This window comes from Periplaneta americana, chromosome 3 (genome assembly GCF_040183065.1).
Source record: "Periplaneta americana isolate PAMFEO1 chromosome 3, P.americana_PAMFEO1_priV1, whole genome shotgun sequence".
In the NCBI taxonomy this organism is placed as follows: domain Eukaryota; kingdom Metazoa; phylum Arthropoda; class Insecta; order Blattodea; family Blattidae; genus Periplaneta; species Periplaneta americana.
The window spans coordinates 170,333,057-170,355,128 of record NC_091119.1 but is presented as its reverse complement, the minus strand read 5'-3'; positions in this window follow the sequence as shown (position 1 = coordinate 170,355,128).

Genomic DNA, 22,072 nt, shown 5'->3' with positions numbered 1-22,072 from the left:
TATCAGCGTCGCTGGAGTGCCGTAATTTTGTCCCAGAGGAGTTATTTTGCGTGGCAGTAAATCTACTGACATGAGCCAGAGATGGGAACGATATATCGGTTTTACGAAATACCGATGTTTTCGTTTCGATACATCGATATATCGGTATCGAAATTTTGATTCAATATCGTATAATAATCGGTTTTTTCATAAATTTATCGTTGTTTATTTTTTGGTGGAATTATTATCACCAACAACAAAATACACACTAGACAACTCCCATAATTCCCTAATGAATGTGGACAATGGCATAACTGTGCAACCTTCAAATATCCGATCCAAACCAATCGCTAGCTTACTGTGATTAGCTGGACTGGAATTCTAATTCAAACTGTTTAATATGCAGTACAAAATTCAAAATGCAAGGTATGTGAACATGAGAACATTGTTGCCAACATATCGCCATACAATGTCGCTAACTTTTCAACAAAAAGTAGCTAAATTTCTCCAAAACTTTTAAAAAAATCCCCTGGAATGTCGCTAAAAATAATAATGAATATCATTAAATAGAAATAAGAAAAACATACACATGCGGAGAAAAATATAATTTCCTCGTCGTCACCCTCTTCTGCGGAGTGATGTTGAGATGAAAGGTGTGGGAACAGCTGATTGTGAATACACTGCACTTGATCTAATCATTGACATTACAATTTCTGGAAAATTATATATGTGGAAATTTTAACCCAAGCGTTTGATCACATTTTTTTTTTGTGTGAAATCTAACACTTTTTAAATCTTATATATTAAAATATATTAAAACCAGCAAAAACTACAGTCTCATCTACAGTGGATCTACGGAAAGCTTTTGACACTATCAATCATAATTTACTTTTGGACAAACTACATACTATTGGAGTTAGAGGTATAGTTTTAAAATTATTCCAATCATATTTTAGTAACAGAAGGCAAATGACCAAAATTGAAGATCAATTTAGTGAATACAAATATATTGATATAGGTGTACCGCAAGGAACAATTTTGGGACCTATTTTATTTCTAATATATGTTAATGATCTGCTAAATATAAATTTAGAAAAATTTAATGGATCTATATATTCATATGCGGATGATACAGTTGTTAATTTCAGTGGTTTTTCTTGGCAGGAAGCATATAGAAATACTAATATAGGTGCTAACATTGTTAAAAATGGCTTAATTCCAACTTCCTTTCTTTAAATATATCTAAATCAACTTTAGTTCCTTTTTCGTTAACAGCTGCCAGTGTTCAAAATTTAAAATTTAGCGATAAATATAGACTAATAATACACAGTGAAAATTGTTTAGATCCCAAAAGTTGTAAATGTCCACCTTTGAAAGAAGCCACGTATGTCAAATATCTGGGTATCATTATTGATCAGCAGGGAACGGATTTATATGGACTAAAAATATATGAAATATGTAAATATATATGTAGTTATTTTTACCAAAATATGGAATTAAATATGGATTTTTACCAAAATATGGAATTAAATATGGACTTAAAATTATAAAAAAATGACTATGTACGTTAAATATTGGTACATTTTAATCAAACTAAACAAAAAATATAATGGACGTACCTTATCTTCCAATGTAGTTTCAACAAAACACAATTTTTATTGTCTGTTACCATAACAATAGGTTACAAACATTTCTTTCAAGTGCTGAAAAGTGAATCTTCTTCTATTGTCTCTGAGGATAGATTTATACTGACTAAAAGAGCGTTCGACGTCACAAGAAGTAACTGGTACATAATTCAATTTCACAATGTCTGCTGGGGATAAGTCCAAGTTAATCTTCACTGTTGATTCACCACTCATCACAGCAACAACCTTTTGTAGTTCTTCATATCCAGGGTTTTTTGAAAGTACAGTGTCCACCTTAGCTCTTACTGCATCTGCAACTTTACCTCTACCACGATTCAGTTGTTCCACAGTACTATTTATAATTTCAAAACTTTCAGATAGTGAAAGGTGCCTATTTTGGAGACTTTTGAGCGTTTTTATGATGCATGAAAATGTATGCTGAATGTGAGCTAAGTCATTCTTCACACTTATGTCACAGGTAACTGTTTTCGCAGTATCAATTGAGACTGCATCTTCAGAGTCCAATGCAAGGAGAACATTGTTAATAGAGTCTATATGTTCGGCATAATATTCAACTGCTTCTAGCCATGTACCCCATCTAGTTAAAATTGGCTTTGGTGGCAATGGAATTTCAGGGTACATTTCTTTCAACACGTTAACTCTACTGGGAGCTTTCAGAAATACTTTTTTCACTGATGAAATCAACAAATCTACTTTAGGGAAATTGTCTCTGACCACTTCTGCCACACGATGAAATGCATGCGCCACACAAGTAAAATGAGTCAATTTAGGATATACAACAGATAATGCTTGTCCAGCTTTGACCATATAAGGGGCAGCATCGCTAATAAAGAATAACACATTATCGTACATAACACCCTTTGGCCACAGGATACCCATAGCTTCGTTGAACAGTTTAACTATAGTTTTGTTATTGCACTTTTCTAGAACATCACAATGTAAAAGAATTCGTTCAGAATATTGTTCACTTAACAAACCGATAACTACATTACCAACAAGTCTACCTTCTTTGTCGGGAGTCTCATCAATGGAAACCCAAATTGAACTATCTTTAATTTCATCACTTATCTTCTGTATTGTCTCATCGTAGATGGATGGAGCATACGTCTTCCTAAGTGTTGACTCATCCGGGATTGTATGTTGAGTATATTTTTCAAGGAATTCCCTGAAGACCTTATTCTTTAGTTTGTAGAGAGAAATATCAGCAGAGATGAGAGAACGGCACAGGTCGATGTTAAACTCAGATCTTACATTCGATGTTGTTGGTTGTGTTAAAAACAATTGTCTCTGCTTGGAATTTAGTTGTTTGTTGGCCTGATGTTTACTAGTTGTAATGTGTTGTTGCACCAGGAACTTTTGTGTAGATGATACTGCACACTGACACAAATTACAAAATAATATTTTATTGTCAGTTGATAAACCATCTTCTTTAAATTCTGAAATGTAACTTGTTAGTTTTGATTTTAAATTGACTGAATGACGTACTTTTGGCATATTTACCGTCTTTATAGTATGATTTACAAAACTGAACCTATGTGTACTCTGACTGGCATTTAACTGTTGAGCTGCACAACTGAAGTCTGTTAAAAATTTTAAATTAAATTAATACAGTTTTGTAACTTACTTTCCCATTGTTGATAGGACTGCTAATTTTCAAATAACTCTGATGTTAAAGGGATTACTGAACATGTGTTTAAATCTCTATTGTTGAAATGTATTTTTAAAAGTTAATGGAATTTTGTTTTGTTTTATTGTTAAACCTAATATAATATGGACTGTTTTATATGAAATATGGAAAATATATGGAAATTAACGAAAATATGTACTAAACTCTAAAATATGGAAAAATATGGAAAATAAAAGTAGGATTTTTCAACCCTACACATTGTGAAACATAAAGATAATGCAAAATATAAATTATATTAGCTTTATAAGTAAATATGTATTTACATATAAATCCTTTCCCTGTTGATCAGAATTTAAAATGGCCTCATCACATTACTTATCTTTGTAAGAGGCTTCGTAAAACAATTTATAAATTCGTTAATCTTCGATGCTACTTACCTATTAGAGTTCTACGAAATGTTTATTTGGCCATTATTCAGTCTATCATTCAATATGGTATAATTGTTTGGGGTGGAAGTACAAAAATTAATCTTAGTCCATTAAATTTACTACAAAAACGAATAATTAAAATTTGTTTGAAGAAACGTTTCGATTATCCAACTAAATTAATTTATTCTGAATTTAATGTATTTAATATTGAACAAATTTATAAGTATACGCTGTTAAAATTTTATCATAAAAATCGTAATAAGTTTGTATTACAGACACACAATTATGACACAAGACGAAATATTAATTCAACATTAGTAGAACCTAAATGTCTCACATCTGCTGGTCTAAAGCATAGCATACATTTTGGCCCTCGGTTGTACAATGCTTTAACTAAATTACACCCAGAACTTCTAACATGTAACCCACTAACATATAACAAGAAAATTAGAAACGTGTTAATATCTTCAATTAGATTAAATAAAATTATAGCCTATGTGTATGAATTAATCAACCTATATTATATTTGTATTCTATAATTTTGAAATATATATTAGTCCTACTTTTCACGTGCGATATTATTCTTCTATAGTGTTAATATTATACTATATAATTCCATTGCCACTGTAATTATATTTTAGTTCCTATTTTATTTTACTTATTTATTTATATTATTATTATTTATTTTAATATTATATCTGAACTGCGACCGAGCACGAGCGCTGCTCATTCGGTCTCAAATTTTGTTAATACTACAGTATCTTCTTTTTTATATTGCTTGTATTATTTTATTTGTATTTCTCTTTGTTTGTTTTGTAATTATATTTCTTTATTCTGTATATTTGAAATAAATAAATAAAAAATAAATAAAAATTTGCTTCATACGAACTGTCGCCACAGAATTCCAAAACTAAATTGCCTCGGGTGGAAAATCTCCGCGTTGCGGGGAAGAACCAAGAATTAGCTCGTGACAATCAAAGTTGCCATCGTTTATCGGTGTTGGAGCACTAGCATTGAGAGAGAGACCTAACCCATGAGAATCATTGAATCAGCATCTTTCACCCTTCATCACTGATCACAAATAAATGCGATCAGGGCTTTCACGTATGAATCATTAGACTACTCATTCATGCACACATGCCTCTTCTAAAACTAGGAAGTGCATGATTTCAGTTGAATCCTAGATCATATATACCCAGATAGCTCGGCGCTATAAGCTTTGACGGTAACAACTTTTGTCAGGTTTACTATGCTGCCATCTAGTTATTACATAAGGAGTCACGTCATGATTCCCATTTGAATTGCATGAGCGACTGTACTGCCATCTCGTGTTCGTTTACGGCGGAAGGTGGCGATCCTGGCGGTTGTTTTCTTCATAGTGCAACCGATTTTAACACAGGAATGAGCAATCTATATGTGATCTGGGGTCGAATGTTTTAACTTAAAAGAAAGGAAAAAGTGGAAGAATATAAAAATCAGCAGAAAAGTCGCTAATCGCAGTACGAAAATTTCGCAAAATTTTGCTAGCGTAGCACAGACAACAACTTATACAGTCGCCATGACAGCCATCGATCCTTCCAGCAGTTTTGTTCCTATTTCGCTGCAGCGTGACGTCATTGTTGTCCACCGGTCCGGTGAGATTCGGAATACGCTGATACATAATGATCAGTTACAGCCTAAAGACTGCACATTTAGCTGCGCGAAATTGCTACGGAAGCTAAAAATGTTAAAAATGTTTACATAAACACGCGACCCACAAATTTCACACACAGAAAATTGTCCAGACTAAAAGTTAAAAAGTCAGCCGTGGGCAAGATTCGATATATGACGGCGCTGAGGGTTTAAAAGGGGTCGCTTGTTGCAGTATATCTCAACCTTCCCCTCCGTCCCACATGTTTTCGGAACAGTCGAAGCAGTCGATATTACCATGCCCAGCTGGGCTACGGAATTACCAGTGTAACATCCATTTTTCATCACTGACTCCTATATCGAAGCAGAACGCATTGAAATGCCCTATCCCACCTAGTCACTACGCTTTCCATATATCAGCGGGACCAGCGTATAAGGATGTGGTGCCGAAGTTCAGATCTGATATGGAGAGGAGATAGTTGACTGTAAGGTATGCCGGTATTCTCTCGCAATAACTTCGTACAACATGCACCAAAAGTTTGACAACGCTCGAAATATTCATCGCTACAAGGAGTCTACTTCAGAATTGGTTTGGGCTACGCAGTTCTCCAAATTAGTCTTATTACTGCTATTATATTAGCATTATTGTTGACTATTACACTTTTACTACGTCATACTGCTTTTGACCAATATAACGGTACAAAAGGTCGTCTTTCAAGCAATCATGGCTGCTTAGGCTATAGCACAATTTTATCGCTTCCCTGGCATTTGTTTTTATCACTACCCTAGCATTTGTTTCTTTCTTTGCCAACATTTCAAACTGCAAATTCTTTACTGTACTACCTGACAAGATAGAAAAGAGGGTGGTACTATAAAACATGCTTTGCTATCGTCATACACAGTCAACTGAAAATGGCGGCTCCGTTCAAACTTTTGGTGAAGTTAACATTAATGAAATAGCATTTCAGTAAGTCAATTAATATTTTATTGTAACCTATTACAGTACTTTATTTCTTCTAATCTTCATGCTTTCTTCTAATCGTGTAACAGTCAATTGAATCCCACTCGAGTTTTGATTTTCTCTAGATAAATCAAAACCCCTAGTGAGATTAGAGTTCATAATTAATAATTAATTACTTTATTATTTTTATTATTATTATTATTATTATTATCTATACTAATAATAAATCTGTAGCAGAAAATTTTCTGGTAATTTTCTATTTTCCAAAAATAATTGGTCCTAACATACATAATTAACCACCCTGAAACCGAAAATCGCTTTTTTGAAATTTTTGTTTGTATGTCTGTCTGTATGTTTGTTACCTTTTCACGCGATAATGGCTGAACGGATTTGATGAAAATTGGAATATAAATTAAGTTCTTTGTAACTTAGATTTTAGGCTATATGGCATTCAAAATACATTATTTAAAAGGGTGGGTTATAAGGGGGCCTGAATTAAATAAATCGAAATATCTCGCTTATTATTGATTTTTGTCAAAAATGTTACATAACAAACGTTTCTTTAAAAATAATTTTCGATAAGTTTTATTCCTTGAACAATTTTGATAGGACTGATATTTCATGAGATAAATGAGTTTTAAAATTAAAATAACTGCCATCTAAGGCCGTGTAATGAATTAAAAAACAAATGATTTCGTCTATAAGGGGTCTTGGACAGCAACAATCGAAAGCTATGAAAGATAGCCTACAGAGAATGTTTCTGTGTTTGCATGAAGTAATATCGGAAGCTAAATTAACCGATTTGTATAATTAATTATTATTTCACCATTGGAAAGTGTAGTTTCTCTAGATGGACATAATGCTATAATGTTATTACAGTAGCTTCTGATATAATATAATATAATATAATATAATATAATATAATATAATATAATATAACATAATATATTATAATATGTAATATTATATAATATAATTTAAGTTATTTGAAGGGTTCAGAACCATAGTGGGCCAAGCGCCATTTACTGAATACGTAGAAAACAAGGGTTAAAATTACCATAATTCAATGGAAACCTATAACAAGTAAAATAAACTATACATATTAAATCTAAATGATGTCAATCTTCATTAAGCTATGGTTGCATGTAATAAAAATTAAGAAACATGTAAAAAGATTTGTCATTGCACCAAATGAGTGTCTCTGGACCAAAATGATCTCATTTTAATTATTTGGATGCAATTTAAATTAAGTAACTATTAAACGATTTATCCTTCTATCAAACACTAATGTTCCCTGGATCAAATGTCCTATTTTAATTATGTAATTACTTTATATTTATTTCTAACGGGTGCAGCGGAGCGCACGGGTACGGCTAGTTATTATTATTATTATTATTATTATTATTATTATTGTTATTGTTATTGTTGTCATTTAAGAATTTAAAATGGTGCGGGGACTATTGAAACATTTGTGTCACTGGAATCATGTTATATTATTATAAAAATTAAATAAGAAGGAATTAATTAATTTTTTTCATCGCTTGCTTCTTAACTTACTAACAGAACACACGTAACCAAAATTAATAATGACTTCAGTAGCACTCGAAATAATAATGTCGGTGTCCCACAGGGAACTGTCCTTGGTCCTATTTTGTTTATATTGTATTAATGATTTACTGGCAACTATTTTAGAAAAGTTCGATGGTAAGATATTTTCGTTTTGCGGACGACAAGGTTATTTTTGCAGGTAAAATTTGGGATGATACCTACATTAATTAAAATAATGGAATCAGATTGAGTAAAAATTGGTTTCAATCCAACCTACTTGTCTTAAATCATACTAAAACTACGGTTATACAATTTTCGTTAAAATCTGTTGGTATAAAGTCTCCTAATTCGCTCTTGTATTTAAAAATTCATAACATCCAATTGTTGTAATAATTGTGACTGTCCTATTCTAATGAATCTCCTCAAATTAAGTATCTCCGAATAATAATAGATCAAAACATACGCTGAGATAAACATTTTCTTTTTCTTTGCAATAAATTAAAAAAAATTATTCACTATTTTGTTTTCCTACGAAATTACTTGATTATCCATATTTCACGACAGATTACCTCGCATTAGTACAAGTTACATATAAATTAATTAATTCATAAAATATGTTATACATTTTATGGATATTGTTGTTTAGTCAACTATCAGAAAACAAGTCTCAACCTCACAAGTGATACCAGTAAGGCACCACTTACGAAGCAAATAGGCCAGGAGATAGTGGGGTAGAATGGCCAGTTCCTTTTCCCCCTCCATTACATACATCGCTGATTAGCTACATGATATAAAATATTTTAAATTCAGAATACAACGCTTTTGCAACGCTTATGTAAATCTTAACCAATTTTAACACTTACGAAACACTTAAATACTTTCAAAACTTAGACTACGCTTATATACCCCATCCTTCCAAACTCTAAACTGGCTACGGCTTAACAAACGTAGAAATTTTCATTCCCTTGTTCTCCTTTTCCAAGTCCTTCACATCTCTACACTTACCTGCCTTGCCTCCCGTTTCAGTTACCTGTCATCACATCATAATCTCTTCACACGTACGCAAAATAGCCGCATACTAGCCAAACCAACACATAAGACATCATCGTATTCATCATCATACACAATCTCGCTCTCGCGCTTGTGGAATACCCTACCCGGTGACATCTGAGACTGTCGGAATTTAGTAGCGTTCAATAGCAAACTTATTAAGCATTTTCTTTTCTGTGTAGAGTAGGTTTAATTTTTACTTAATTAATAAAAACATGTTTCTCTCTTCTTAACTTTTACAATAAACTGTCTAGCTTTTATTAATCAGTTAATCTTTTAGTACTTTAATTTTTATTGTATTGGTAAATTTAATATTAATTGTAATTATAATTGTAATTGTATTCTTAATATTGTAGTTGTAATCCCCTGTTAGAGGGGAAGAGAAGGCCTTATGGTCTTATCTCTACTAGGTTAAATAAATAATTTCTAAAAATTTTCGCAGCATTAACATCTACTAATAAACATAAGCAAGCAGCAATACAGAAAACACAGACAGAACACAGGGAAATTTTAAAACAACATTATGAAACTCTAACGCAGTAATTAAATATGAATTACATACTCATACTCACATAACATTTAGTTAAAGATAATAAATGATTTACAGATAGTAGTTTTCTTATTATAAGAACCTAACTAAATTATTATTTTAATTTTTTAATTGCTAGAGGAACGCTCTCAAAAGCCGCTGCAGGAAGCTTGTTACAGTATATTATGACCCTACATTCAAACGAAAATATTTCTACGTCGGTTTTCTGTTTTTAATTTTATAATTAAAATCTCCATATGAGTAATACGTAGGCTCTTCAATCCGATCCCCTATGAATCTCTGTGCAGAAAACAGAGAGCCTCGATATTTTCGCCTTGAAGTGCCTACATGTCCGAGCTATATACATAAGTCACCCTTTCTCTTAATGAATAAACCAACTAAATCAGGCGTGGCGAAAATGTCATCGTGCGCCGAGCCACTGTGTAACCTGCAACATGCATAGCACCTATGGAGGGAGGCGGAAACCCGAAGGGAAAGTGAAGCAACTGTCTGACTTATTAACGGATTTTTATTTTCCTTACGTCAAGCACTTAAATGCAATTTTATACAGTACAAGGCTACAAACTAATGTTTAGTACGTGTAACGAAGAAATAAATGAACAATGAAACACAGGACACATTATCGCAACCTAAAATTAACTGTCTTCAGAATATGTATGCGACAGAAATTCAAAATAGGAATTATGTCACTTACTGCTAGTCGTAGTTGATCACGAAGGTATTTGTCTGTCAGCCGTGATCTAAATTTGATTTTACTATTTTCATTGTTGAAAATAATTTTTCACAAGCCTAAGTTGTAGCGAACATGGCTTCAAAAGAGCAAGCGAAAGAACGAAGCTTCGGATATTTATTTTTTGGCAAAGATTTTAAAAGTTAAACATTTGTGAAGTCCTTACATCTAGCTCTCATTTTACATCACATTGTAAATTGGGTTATTTTACGACGCTGTATCAACATCTAGGTTATTTAGCGTCTGAATGAAATGAAGGTGATAATGCGGGTGAAATGAGTCCGGGGTCCAGCACCGAAAGTTACCCAGCATTTGCTCCTGTTGAGTAGAGGGGAAAACCCCGGAAAAAAACTTAACCAGGTAACTTGCCCCGACCGGGAATCGAACCCGGGCCATCTGGTTTCGCGGCCAGTCGCGCTGATCGTTACTCCACAGGTGTGGACCACATTGTAAATCTGTGAGTTTAAATCGAAGATCTAACCGCATTATTCGTACATCTGCTGAAAAAAGATCGACGTGCAGAGATAATAATAATAATAATAATAATAATAATAATAATAATAATAATAATAATAACACTTAACCTTTTAATGTTTCATGAATGACATGTAGTATAATGCTGTTTTATGTTATACAACCGTTTTCCTCGTAATACTTATGAACAAATCATACATTTAATATTCTCATCATATTGGCGTTCTCCCATTCTACTTGAAACTTTCGTTTTTGTAGATGTACATGTATTCGAGAGAGACATTGCGATGATATGCCACTCGCAGATCAGAGACAAATACAAATGGAACGGAGTTTGATTCCAGTGGGTGAGAGGGTGAGGGTTGTGGGAGGTAGAAAGCAAGAGAAACGATTGCGAGCCACAATGTGCTCGTGAGTCAGATATTCGCCACGGCTGAACTAAATGATCTATCGAGATATAATTAATCACTAGAGGGAGAAAAAATGTGCGTTACCACGCGATACAGGTTAGTTTGGTTTAAGTGTGGATGACGTCACATTTACAAGCGCAATAACATAAATGCACTACGAGAGGGCGGCAATACAAGTAGGAACCAACAAATGACCTTCAGTGTCAACTTCTAGTCGTATGGGAAAGAGAGCCAGGTGTTTACAATATTGCTTATTGCCTTTGTGTAGGTGGTAGTGTTGTGTAAAAGTGATTTAAAATATCTAAATCGAAGGGTTTGGAATTAAACAGTCTAAGAAATAAATACGGAAGAGAGTTTGATTCCGCAAGGAGAAAATATTTTCTGTGCCTTGCGCAAATGTGAAATTAAAATACGTAGGAAATATTACATAGAGCGGCATTATAACAGCATACCGAAAACGTACAAAGGTCTTCGACATCAAATAATGAAAAACATACACGATCTGAATTTAATGTGGATAGATATATATAACATGATGATTTCTGCAAATATTCCGTTCAAGAAACTTGATAATCCACATTTTAGAAGTGAAAAAATGGAAAAAAAAAAAAAAAAAAAAAAAAAATCCACAAATTCTGCAAAAAAAAAATCGGTTATACAGTTATGTGCAACATTTTGAGTGGAGAGAAAAACGACAATACAACGGCGCTTTTTTCATTTTCATCTCTAACATCTTATGGCACGGAAGAAAGCTTTTCGATGTTGAAAAACTGTTTGAATGAGAGACGTCGAACTTTCTCTTTCGATAATTTACGGATGTATATTGTGGTTTAGTATAAAGCATCCTTTGATCATCCGGGCGGTGGCAGTTCATAATGACTACAGGGACATCATTTTATTTTTAATAACATTTTTAATATTAACTTGCCTATACCTCTATATCAACGCCGTTTGCTACCCCCTTCACGACTGGAGTTCGATGATACTGGCGTAATATACAAAAAAAATCACTTTACTAGGTATAGGGAGGAAGAAAAGTAGTTCATCCATTTACGTAAACAAGGAAATATTGCGCTTTTGAGTTCGATCATTTTCATTAGGTTTTTGTTTAATTAAAATACAGTACAGTATTAACAATGAGTGTTTTTACTCACGAACTGAGCTGTCTATTTGGACGTATTCATTATGCAGTGTACCTATATATTCTACTGTCTACAGCACATTAGCGTACAATATAGAGAATGAAGTTAAATTGAAAAATAATCATACTATGGATATTTAAACATTTTTTAAAATGGTGGCCGTTCATTTCGATACAGGCTTCAGTTCTAATGTGCATATTATTGCACTATAGACTATTGTACCTAATCCCAATTACCAGTTTCGTTCCTCGTACTAGTAACTCATATTGAAATAATTCTGTACCTACTCTATAAAAGAGTACTTTACGTACTGTAAATTCAATTTTCACTTCTGCCACATCCGAAAAGATAAAATTACTCAGACATACTATCTAATGTCCGTCCAAGTGGTTATGTCGTAGGTCGTAGAAAGGGAGGAAATCACGTGACAATTAATTACTTAACGAGGCCCTTTTGTTTAAGTTATTTTAAACAGTTGTATAATATTACGTAGACGTCCAATTCCTGAGAGAAATTAATGTTTTCAGAAAAGAGCTAAGACAGCCCAACTACTAGCCTTTACAGAGGGGCGTGCAGGGTGGGGGAAACCGGGATGCGACGTAGGCAAACGGACGACAGTACCTGTGCGAAAATATGATTCAATATTGAAAGTTCTTTCGTCAATGGAAAACGCGAACATATTTCTGGAACGTACTATACTCAGTAACTCATACGCGGCCTTGGTTCTGTGTGGAGAAAGGTTGGAAGTTTACTAGTAGTAGAGGGGGTGGGAGTGAAGTACATTCAAAAACTCAGGTACAATAAAAATTGAAGTAAAAATAAAATGATGTCCCTATACATAAGTCACCCTTTCTCTCAATGAATAAACCAACTAAATGATCTATCGACATATAATTAATCACCCTTCACTTAAAGGCCCGGTTTCTTCAACCTTTGTTATAATGCACCTAACATAGCCTTAAATAACTGTAAGTCAAAAGTATGAATTGCTGTTAAAAATACTGCGTTTCTTCAACTTTACATTTCACATTTTAACATTCTGTTTGTTAACTCTCTGTTAGGACCAGAGATTCTAGAGTTTAACATAACCTATAACCAAGTATAGGCTCACTTCTGTTTTCTGAACTCTGACAATTGCGATTCTCGCTTGTTTCCGTTGTTTGATTCAGAGAGAATAGAAGTCTTTCTATTCTCTCAGGTTTGATTTCTGCTTCTTTCCTCGTCTGTATCACAATAGCGTGGAGCGGCGTATTGGTGTTGCTATTCTGAAATGGAAAACACTGGAACAAAAAGAAATCGTGGGACTAATTTCTCTTCTTTCGAAAGAAACCTTCTGCTGGAAATTATTCCGCGGTATGAACCAATTAATGAGAATAAACAAACAAACGGATCTAAGTTGAAAGCGAAAAGTGAGGCTTGGCAGAAAATAGCCTATACCTTTGTATGAACTTCTGTTCTGTTAAATCACAGAAATCATCCGCTCTGTTTATGTATTCATGGATATCATTTTGTAAATAATCCAGATATAAAAGTTCAGCATCTAACGCTCCAGCCATATTGGATACTTCTATGCTAACAGAGAATTAAATGATTTAACTGCATGAAATTGGGTAGTTAAATTAACATGGTTTTTAACAGCCTGTTAGTACTAACAGTAGTTGAAGAAATGCTTCAACTGTTAAGTTTACAGTTAAAATGGAATAACACACTGTTATAATTTAACAAAGGTTGAAGAAACCGGGCCAAAGTCTTGTACTATTTTCCGTTCTCAAATAGTAATATATATATGAATTTGTCGAAGAGGAGACATTTTTAATACCTATACTCTATATTTGATAAACAAGCGTAATTTTGAGCTCATCCAAAAGACCTTCACAAAGCTGTGACACTTTACATGGCTAGATGCTAGTCTCAACAGGCCCACGTCTTTCATCGCCTCCTGGTGATGTCCTCATGTATGCGACGAAGCATTCACACAACTTTGCGCATTCTTGCACGATGTTTTCCTGGCGATCCGAGACCGACCAAGGAATTTCATTCTGTGGAACACAGCAAAACAAGCCTTAATATAACCCGACTCAAAAATCTCCAGCCTTGCATGCTTCTGACTTCTCAGCCACTTTAATATAGACGTCAACTCATATCGGTCAGTACTGCTTCGAATTCACTACAGCCGCACATATGCGTTCAAGGAGTCCTATGAAGTGGACCATACAAGTGCAATAACGCTTCAACGCTCCAGAATCCAACAGAACAAATATACAAGTTGCTGAAAATGTTTTCTTTATTGGGTTATTTTACGACGCTGTATCAACATCTAGTTTATTTAGCGTCTGTATGAAATGAAGGTGATAATGCGAGTGAAATGAGTCCGGGGTCCAGCATCGAAAGTTACCAAGCATTTTCTCGTTTAGGGTTGAGGGAAAACCCCGGAAAAAACCTTAACCAGGTAACTTGCCGCGACCGGGATTCGAACCCGGGCCTCCTGGTTTCGCGGCCAGACGCGGTGACCGTTACTCCACAGGTATGGACCTAAAAATTTTAATTCCAAGTCAAATAATTAATATTCTTATCATTAGATATAAAGTCGTCAAGATACAGGAGCACCATTTTATTTTTACTTCAATTTTTATTGTACCAGAGTTGTTTAACCTACTTCACTCCCGCCCTCTTTACTACTAAACTTCCAACGGTCCTCCACACAGAACCAAGGCCGCGTATGCAGTCAAAGTCGTCTTACGGTCATAGTAAACAATACTGAGTTAGTGAGTATAGTACGTTCCAGAAATATTTTCGCGTTTTCTAGTGAAAAATGAGCTTTCAATATTGAATCATATTTTCGCATAGCTACTGTCATCAATTTGCCTACGTCGCATCCCGGTTTCTCCCACCCGCTTCTGCTCGCCCCTCAGTAAAGGCTAGTGGCTGGGCTGTCTTAGCTCTTTTCTGAAAACATTTATTTATGTTAGGAATTGGACGTCTACGTAATATTATACGACTGCTTAAAATAACTTAAATAAAAGGGCCTCGTTAAATAATTAAGTGTCACGTGATTTCCCCCCTTTCTACGATCGTGCGACATAATCACTTGGGTTTTGGACAGACAGTAGATAGCATGTCTGAGTAATTTTATCTTTTCGGATGTGGCAGAAGTGAAGATTGAATTTTCAGTACGTAAGGTACGTACTCTTTTATAGAGTAGGTTGAGAATTATTTCAACATGAAGGACGAAACTGATAATTGGAATTAGGTACAATAGTACGATAATATGCACGAAAGAACTGAAGGCAGTATCGAAATGAACGGCCAACATTTTCAAAAATATTTTTTAATATCCATATTATGATTAATTATTTTTCAATTTATCTTCATTCTCTATATTGTACGCTAATGTGCTATAGACAGTATAATATACATTCCATAATTAATACGTTCGAATGGATAGCTCAGTTCGTTAGTAAAAACACTTATTGTTAATACAATACTGTATTTTGATTAAATAAAAACCTAATGAAAGTTATCAAACTCCAAATCGCGATATTTCCTAGTTTACGTAAATGGATGAACTACTTTCCTTCCCTCCTATACCTAGTAAAGTGATTTGTTTGTATTTTACGCAGTATCATCGAACTCCAGTCGTGGAAGTGAGTAGCAAACGGTGTTTCAGGTTCTCAACCGTTAATCCAAAAAAGGTATAGCCAGGTTAATATTAGAAATGTTAGTAAAAATAAAATGTCCCTAAATAATTAGACCAACATCGATGGATGTTATTGCCACAAAAAGCTAATTTCAGAATATACGAGTATTTTACTCTAGAAGTACAGTATCTCACACTTATATACAGAGTGTCTCAGGAGAAATATAAAATTATTCAGAATAATGTTGTTTGGGTTAAAATATATCGATTTAACCTTATATACTGATGTCCGAAATGTAGCTGTATGGAGGTTGTTGATGGGAGAAATTTTAAATGGAGAGAGGCATTACAGACATATTTCTACGTGCAAATTAAGCTTTCAGGAATAACTCCCTGTAAAGTTAATTTGAATAATTTCGAGGGAAAAATTGTTCCGAGGCCGGGTATCGAACCCGGGACCTTTGGTTAAACGTACCAACGCTCTCCCACTGAGCTACCCGGGAACTTTACTCGACACCGATCCAATTTTTCTCTCTATATCCACAGACCTCAAAGTGGGCTGACAACAGTCAAGCAACCAACATTTGAGTGCACACTAACTCTGTGTGACTTTAAATTGTGGTTTTCTGTTACGTACAGTGACGTGTATTATGCAAATTAATCTTTCAGGAATAACTCCCTGTTAAGTTAATTTGAATAATTTCGAGGGAAAAATTGTTCCGGGGCCGGGTATCGAACCCGGGACCTTTGGTTAAACGTACCAACGCTCTCCCACTGAGCTACCCGGGAACTCTACTTTGAGGTCTGTGGATATAGAGAGAAAAATTGGATCGGTGTCGAGTAGAGTTCCCGGATAGCTCAGTGGGAGAGCGTTGGTACGTTTAACCAAAGGTCCCGGGTTCGATACCCAGCTCCGGAACAATTTTTCCCTCGAAATTATTCATATTTCTACGTGTTAGAACATTGTGGTATGATACATTATTGAAAATGCTGCACTTTGTGCTGTTCTAATAAGTTTATTTCATAATTAAGTACTAACTCAGTAAGAAAATAAAATAATTATACAAGACAAATTACTAAGGTTGCTCTTCTTATGGCTTCCATGAGTTGTAAATTCATATCAGGTACCGGTATCGGTTCTCTTTCCGACCTGAACGAAAAGAGTTGGTAGCTTGGCAGTTTCAGATAACATCCGGTAAACACATGAAAAAAGAAAGCGAAGCCGACATATTTCTCATGGATGTTAAGAATGTGCGGGAAAGAGTGGCAGCAGTAATAGGAGTTTCTAAGATGACGTTAACTAGGATTGCTGCAAACAATACTACATTCAAAATGGATGACGACATAGCACTGAAAAAAAAAAATTAATGAAATCACGTAAGATCTTGGTAGAAGTGTGAAAAATCCACGAAATATGAAGGAATATGTGAAGCAGATTCCTCTAATATAAGAACCCGTGGACAGTTGCATTATTCATTTAGGTAGAGATTCTAGCGAAGAAGAAGAAGAAGAAGAAGAAGAAGAAGAAGAAGAAGAAGAAGTGAGCAGAAATTCAGATGGAGATTTATCGGGAGTAAAGGAGATCCTTTTGGAATGACTAAATAGAAACTCTATTGTGTCTTCCTTTTATTGTTTTGTTCATATTGTGCAGATAAGTGATCTGTTTTCCTTGATTTATAGTGCAAAATTGAAGTTTAATGACAAAGCCATAATCTATAATTTGGGCACATATAACTAGAAGAATGATGGAACATTATTAAAGACATTGTCTATTCACAGAAACTCAGGTACATTGATGATCTGAGAGTAAAAAATTACTCGAGCTTTTCGACAAATCAGCCCTCTTATGTTACAACGTACATGGGCTGAATTGCATCACCGTATGAGTTGTGCAGGGTGTATAATGGGTGTCATGTTGAGCTCTGAGGAATCTCCCATCTTTCAGTTTTGTATGCACAAAGTTTCAACAAATAAAGTTCAGTAGAAAATGTTTTACGGTGTTTATATTTTATCCATACCCAAACGGATCATCCTATATACAGAGTGTTTCAAAAATACGGGGCATAATTTCAGGTATGTATTTCCCACATGTAGACAATCAAAATAGTTCATTACAACATGTGTCCGGAAATGCTTTATTTCCGAGTTATGGCCTTCACAACATTGAAATTCACCGGAACGTTTTTCTTTCCGCTCGTCGTTGCCGTCAAAGGAGACATAAAGAGGGCACTCTGACAGTTCATTCCGAGGCGAAGGTTACATTCAGTGTTGTGTAGGCGTTAGACTGTGCGACATGTATTCAAATCAAGAGCTGGCAGAGATAAACTTCATGTACGGTAAGGCGGACGGCAATGCTGCGCTGGCTCGTCGTTTGTACCATGAGAGGTACCCACAGCAACAATGTCCAGGTCGGAAGACATTTGTACGTCTCCATTACCGTCTCCTGGTTTGGGAAGGGGACGACCAAGATCTACAACTCCAGAAGTACAGGAGGAGATTCTGGAGGCTGTGAACATGACTCCTTCTATCAGCACACGAAGGGTAGCGTTGCAAGTCATTGTTCCTCATACGACTGTCTGGAGACTGTTGAAAGAGTATCAATTGTATCTTTATCATTTGCAACGTGTACAGGCGCTGTCACCAGCAGATTACCCTACACGAGTTAGGTTCTGTCAGTGGTTCTTGCAGCAGTGTGGTGTAAATCCGAACTTTCCTACCTTAGTATTATTTACAGATGAAGCACAGTTCACACGAGATGGCATAACAAATTTCCACAATCAGCATGTATGGGCGTATGAAAACCCACGTGCAACTGTTCCATCTCATCACCAGGTGCGGTTCTCCCTCAACATGTGGGCCGATATCATTGGTGATGGATTAGTTGGACCCCATGTACTTGTAAACAGACTTAGGGGTAGGCGTACACAAACTTTCTGGAAAACACCATACCTCATGTTTTAGAAGACACTCCACTGATCAATTGTCAACACATTCACTTCTTGAATGATGGCGCTCCTGCACACTTCAGTCGTACGGCTCGCCGGTACTTGGATCGAAGGTTTCCTGATCGATGGATAGGTAGAGTTGGTCCAATTGCTTGGCCTCCACGCTCACCTGAACTGAACCCTCTCGATTTCTACTTGTGGGGGCCATTTAAAATCATTGGTTTATTTGTCTCCGGTGCCTGATTTGGAATCCCTTAGGAAACGAATTGTGGCATGTTCTGAGGACATACGCAATACTCCTGGAGTTTGGGATCATGTTCGCAGGTCAATGAGACATCGATGTGAGGTCTGTATTCAAGCAGGAGGTGGACATTTTGAACATCTTCTGTAATGACAACGACCTGCGGAAAGAAAAACGTTCCGGTGAATTTCAATGTTGTGAAGGCCATAACTCGGAAATGAAGCATTTCCGGACACATGTTGCAATGAACTATTTTGATTGTCTACATGTGGGAAATACATACCTGAAATTATGCCCCGTATTTTTTAAACACCCTGTATATTTAACGTCGAAATGAGCAACAAAACATTTGGAATTAGTTTTCTTGTAGGCCTGTATTAAGCATTCTATAAAAAATATCCCTACAAAACTGTAACGAAATTGGTGAGTAGTTCCCAACTTTTCCCATTTCTAGTAGATGTCATTCCTGTCAACTGGTCCCATGACAGAGTAGAATTACAATGCTTGCCAGAAGCAGGTCGAGAGCGCTGAAATAAATATGTAAATATAAGATACAGATGTTAAACAGTTGCAACTCCGTTTATTAAAGTAACTGAGGGGAGTTCACAAATATACCTTGAAGAGAAAACCTATTTTTCAGAATACGGAGCGTACAGGGATCTGTAGATGCATTCATTAGTTTTGTTTTATTTGTATGTCTAAATGTATGCATATAGCGCCTCTGTACAAGCATTTACTTTTTTTTCTACCGACGAGGGACCAGAAAGCTAGCAAAACTACTCTGACAATCGTATAACAAATGGGGAAAACTTGAGGAAAAACTAAACCAGGTAATCAACCAAAGTGGGAATCGAACCCACGCCAGAATGCAGCACCTGATCAGCAGATAAACGTGCTATCGCCTGAGCTACGACAGTGGCTTCATGCATGTATTGTGACGTGTATTGTGTGTGTATTTTATGCATGTATTCGTTCGTTTGGTTTTTGGGAACTACAAATGAATGAGTGTCTGGAAGAAGGGCCTATGTTACACCTATATGCGTGTAGAGTAATATGCGTGTGGGGTAAAGGTTGATAATATTGTGATATGAGTAATATTGTGATAGTTCTTTTTAAGAATTTATTATAATTTTACTCAAGGAGAGGAAAATCGATATTTTGTGTCAATATATTGAGGAAATGTTCGTGGACAAGTTTTTTGCACAAAACCGGTCCTTTTTTCACTCAGTAGAATTGTATTAAATTCTCAAAAGCAACTATCATATTAGTCGTATGACAATATTATGATACCAACCTTTACCCTATAAATGTTTATTTATTTATTTTTTTGTTTATTTATTTGTTTGTTTGTTTATTTATTATTTAAATTTAAATATACGGAATACAGAATATAATTACAACTATAGAAATAGAAATAAAATAATACAATCAATATTTAAAAAGGAGATACAGTAATATTAACAAAATTTGAGGACCAAATGAGCAGCGCTCGTGTTCGGTCGCAGTTGAGATATATTATTAATAGGGATATAAGAGAATATACAAAATAAAATAAAATAAATAATGTGTGTATTTAATACGTATAATCGTATGTATGTACGTAAGTAATATTCACATGTGCAAAATCGTGTATATGCATATGTATTCATATGTATTCAAAGTAAGTATGAAGATACAGATATAGCCTAATTAGGCAGGCAAATATGTGCGAAGATTGGTTTAGCATCTCTATCTGGAATATTACATATTTTATACGAACGATATGTTGAAGTAAGTATGCGTTTCTCTCTTTGGCTAAAGGCTTTGTGACGAAGACACTAAAAAAACTGTTTTCCCACAAGTGCTTGCTCTCTCTCACTCCAGATCTTTGACCCGAAACATACAAGAGAAGGAAGTGGGAGCACATCCTCGCACTCCTGCCATCTACACCTGTAGAACGGTACTACTGTCTTGTCAATTCACGTGAAGTGCCTTTCAAAAGTGTGACTCCTCTTAACACTGTGTAACTAAATGAACGCTCTTATTTGCCTTTGTATTTGCTTGCTCTGAAAGAGTGGAATTTTAATTGAGGCCCTGATTACATCGATTTCCGTGAACGTAATGTTAACACCACAAAACTGTACTGTGGTTTGAAATACTGGGTATTGGCATTTAATTATATTCATTTCTTGCTGTAAATAATAGTAAATTATAATTTTCTTTTAGTTCATTTCATACCATTAAAATATATTTCCTGTAATTAATTGTCAATTTTAGATGATGCTATAAAACAATCTTCTTGTAACGATGAAAATCCATAATTACTCGAATGACTACAGTTAATTAAAAAAATTCGTGTATACAGGAAAGTCATGTCATTAATTTCAGGGGGTTATTCTTTGAGATATTTCAAACAAAAACGTTTAATACAATGTTGCTCGTTTTTGCTTCCTTATCCAGAGGAAAAATGTTTTATGTTAAACATTTCATAGCATGTTTTAGGAAAGTTTTTGATTTAATTTATTTACTTATTGATCTATTTATGTCCATAACAGGGCAAAGCCCCAATTACAATAGACAGTACAGATAAAAAAAAACATATTGCATACAGCACGAAAAAGAGGTAAAACAGATACAAGTGTAATTACAAATTAAAAATGGAAAAGAGAAGGAAAAAAGAAAAAACAAATAGATACCATCTAAAGAAAAAAGACAGATACAGATATAAATGAAAAACACCAAATAAAAACAAATAAAAAAGAGCCAAGTACAGACATCACAGCCAAAAATTCAAAATGTAGGCGTAGCTATAATTGGCAAATTGCAGAGCAAATACAACACCATGTTAATAAATTAAATATACAGCACTACACAGCAGGCCCAATAGGCTCAATTCATTTATTCAAAAAACTCACCAACACAGAACATGTGTTTCAAGTAATGCTTTGCATAACTTTTTCTTGTATATATTGTACGATAACGAAAAATCTAAATCCTGTTTATTTGATAGATGATTGTAAGTTCGAAGCATTAATAAAAGCGGAGACATTTTATGAGATAGTGTTTTTGTTGTCTGTAAATAAAACAGAAATCGCT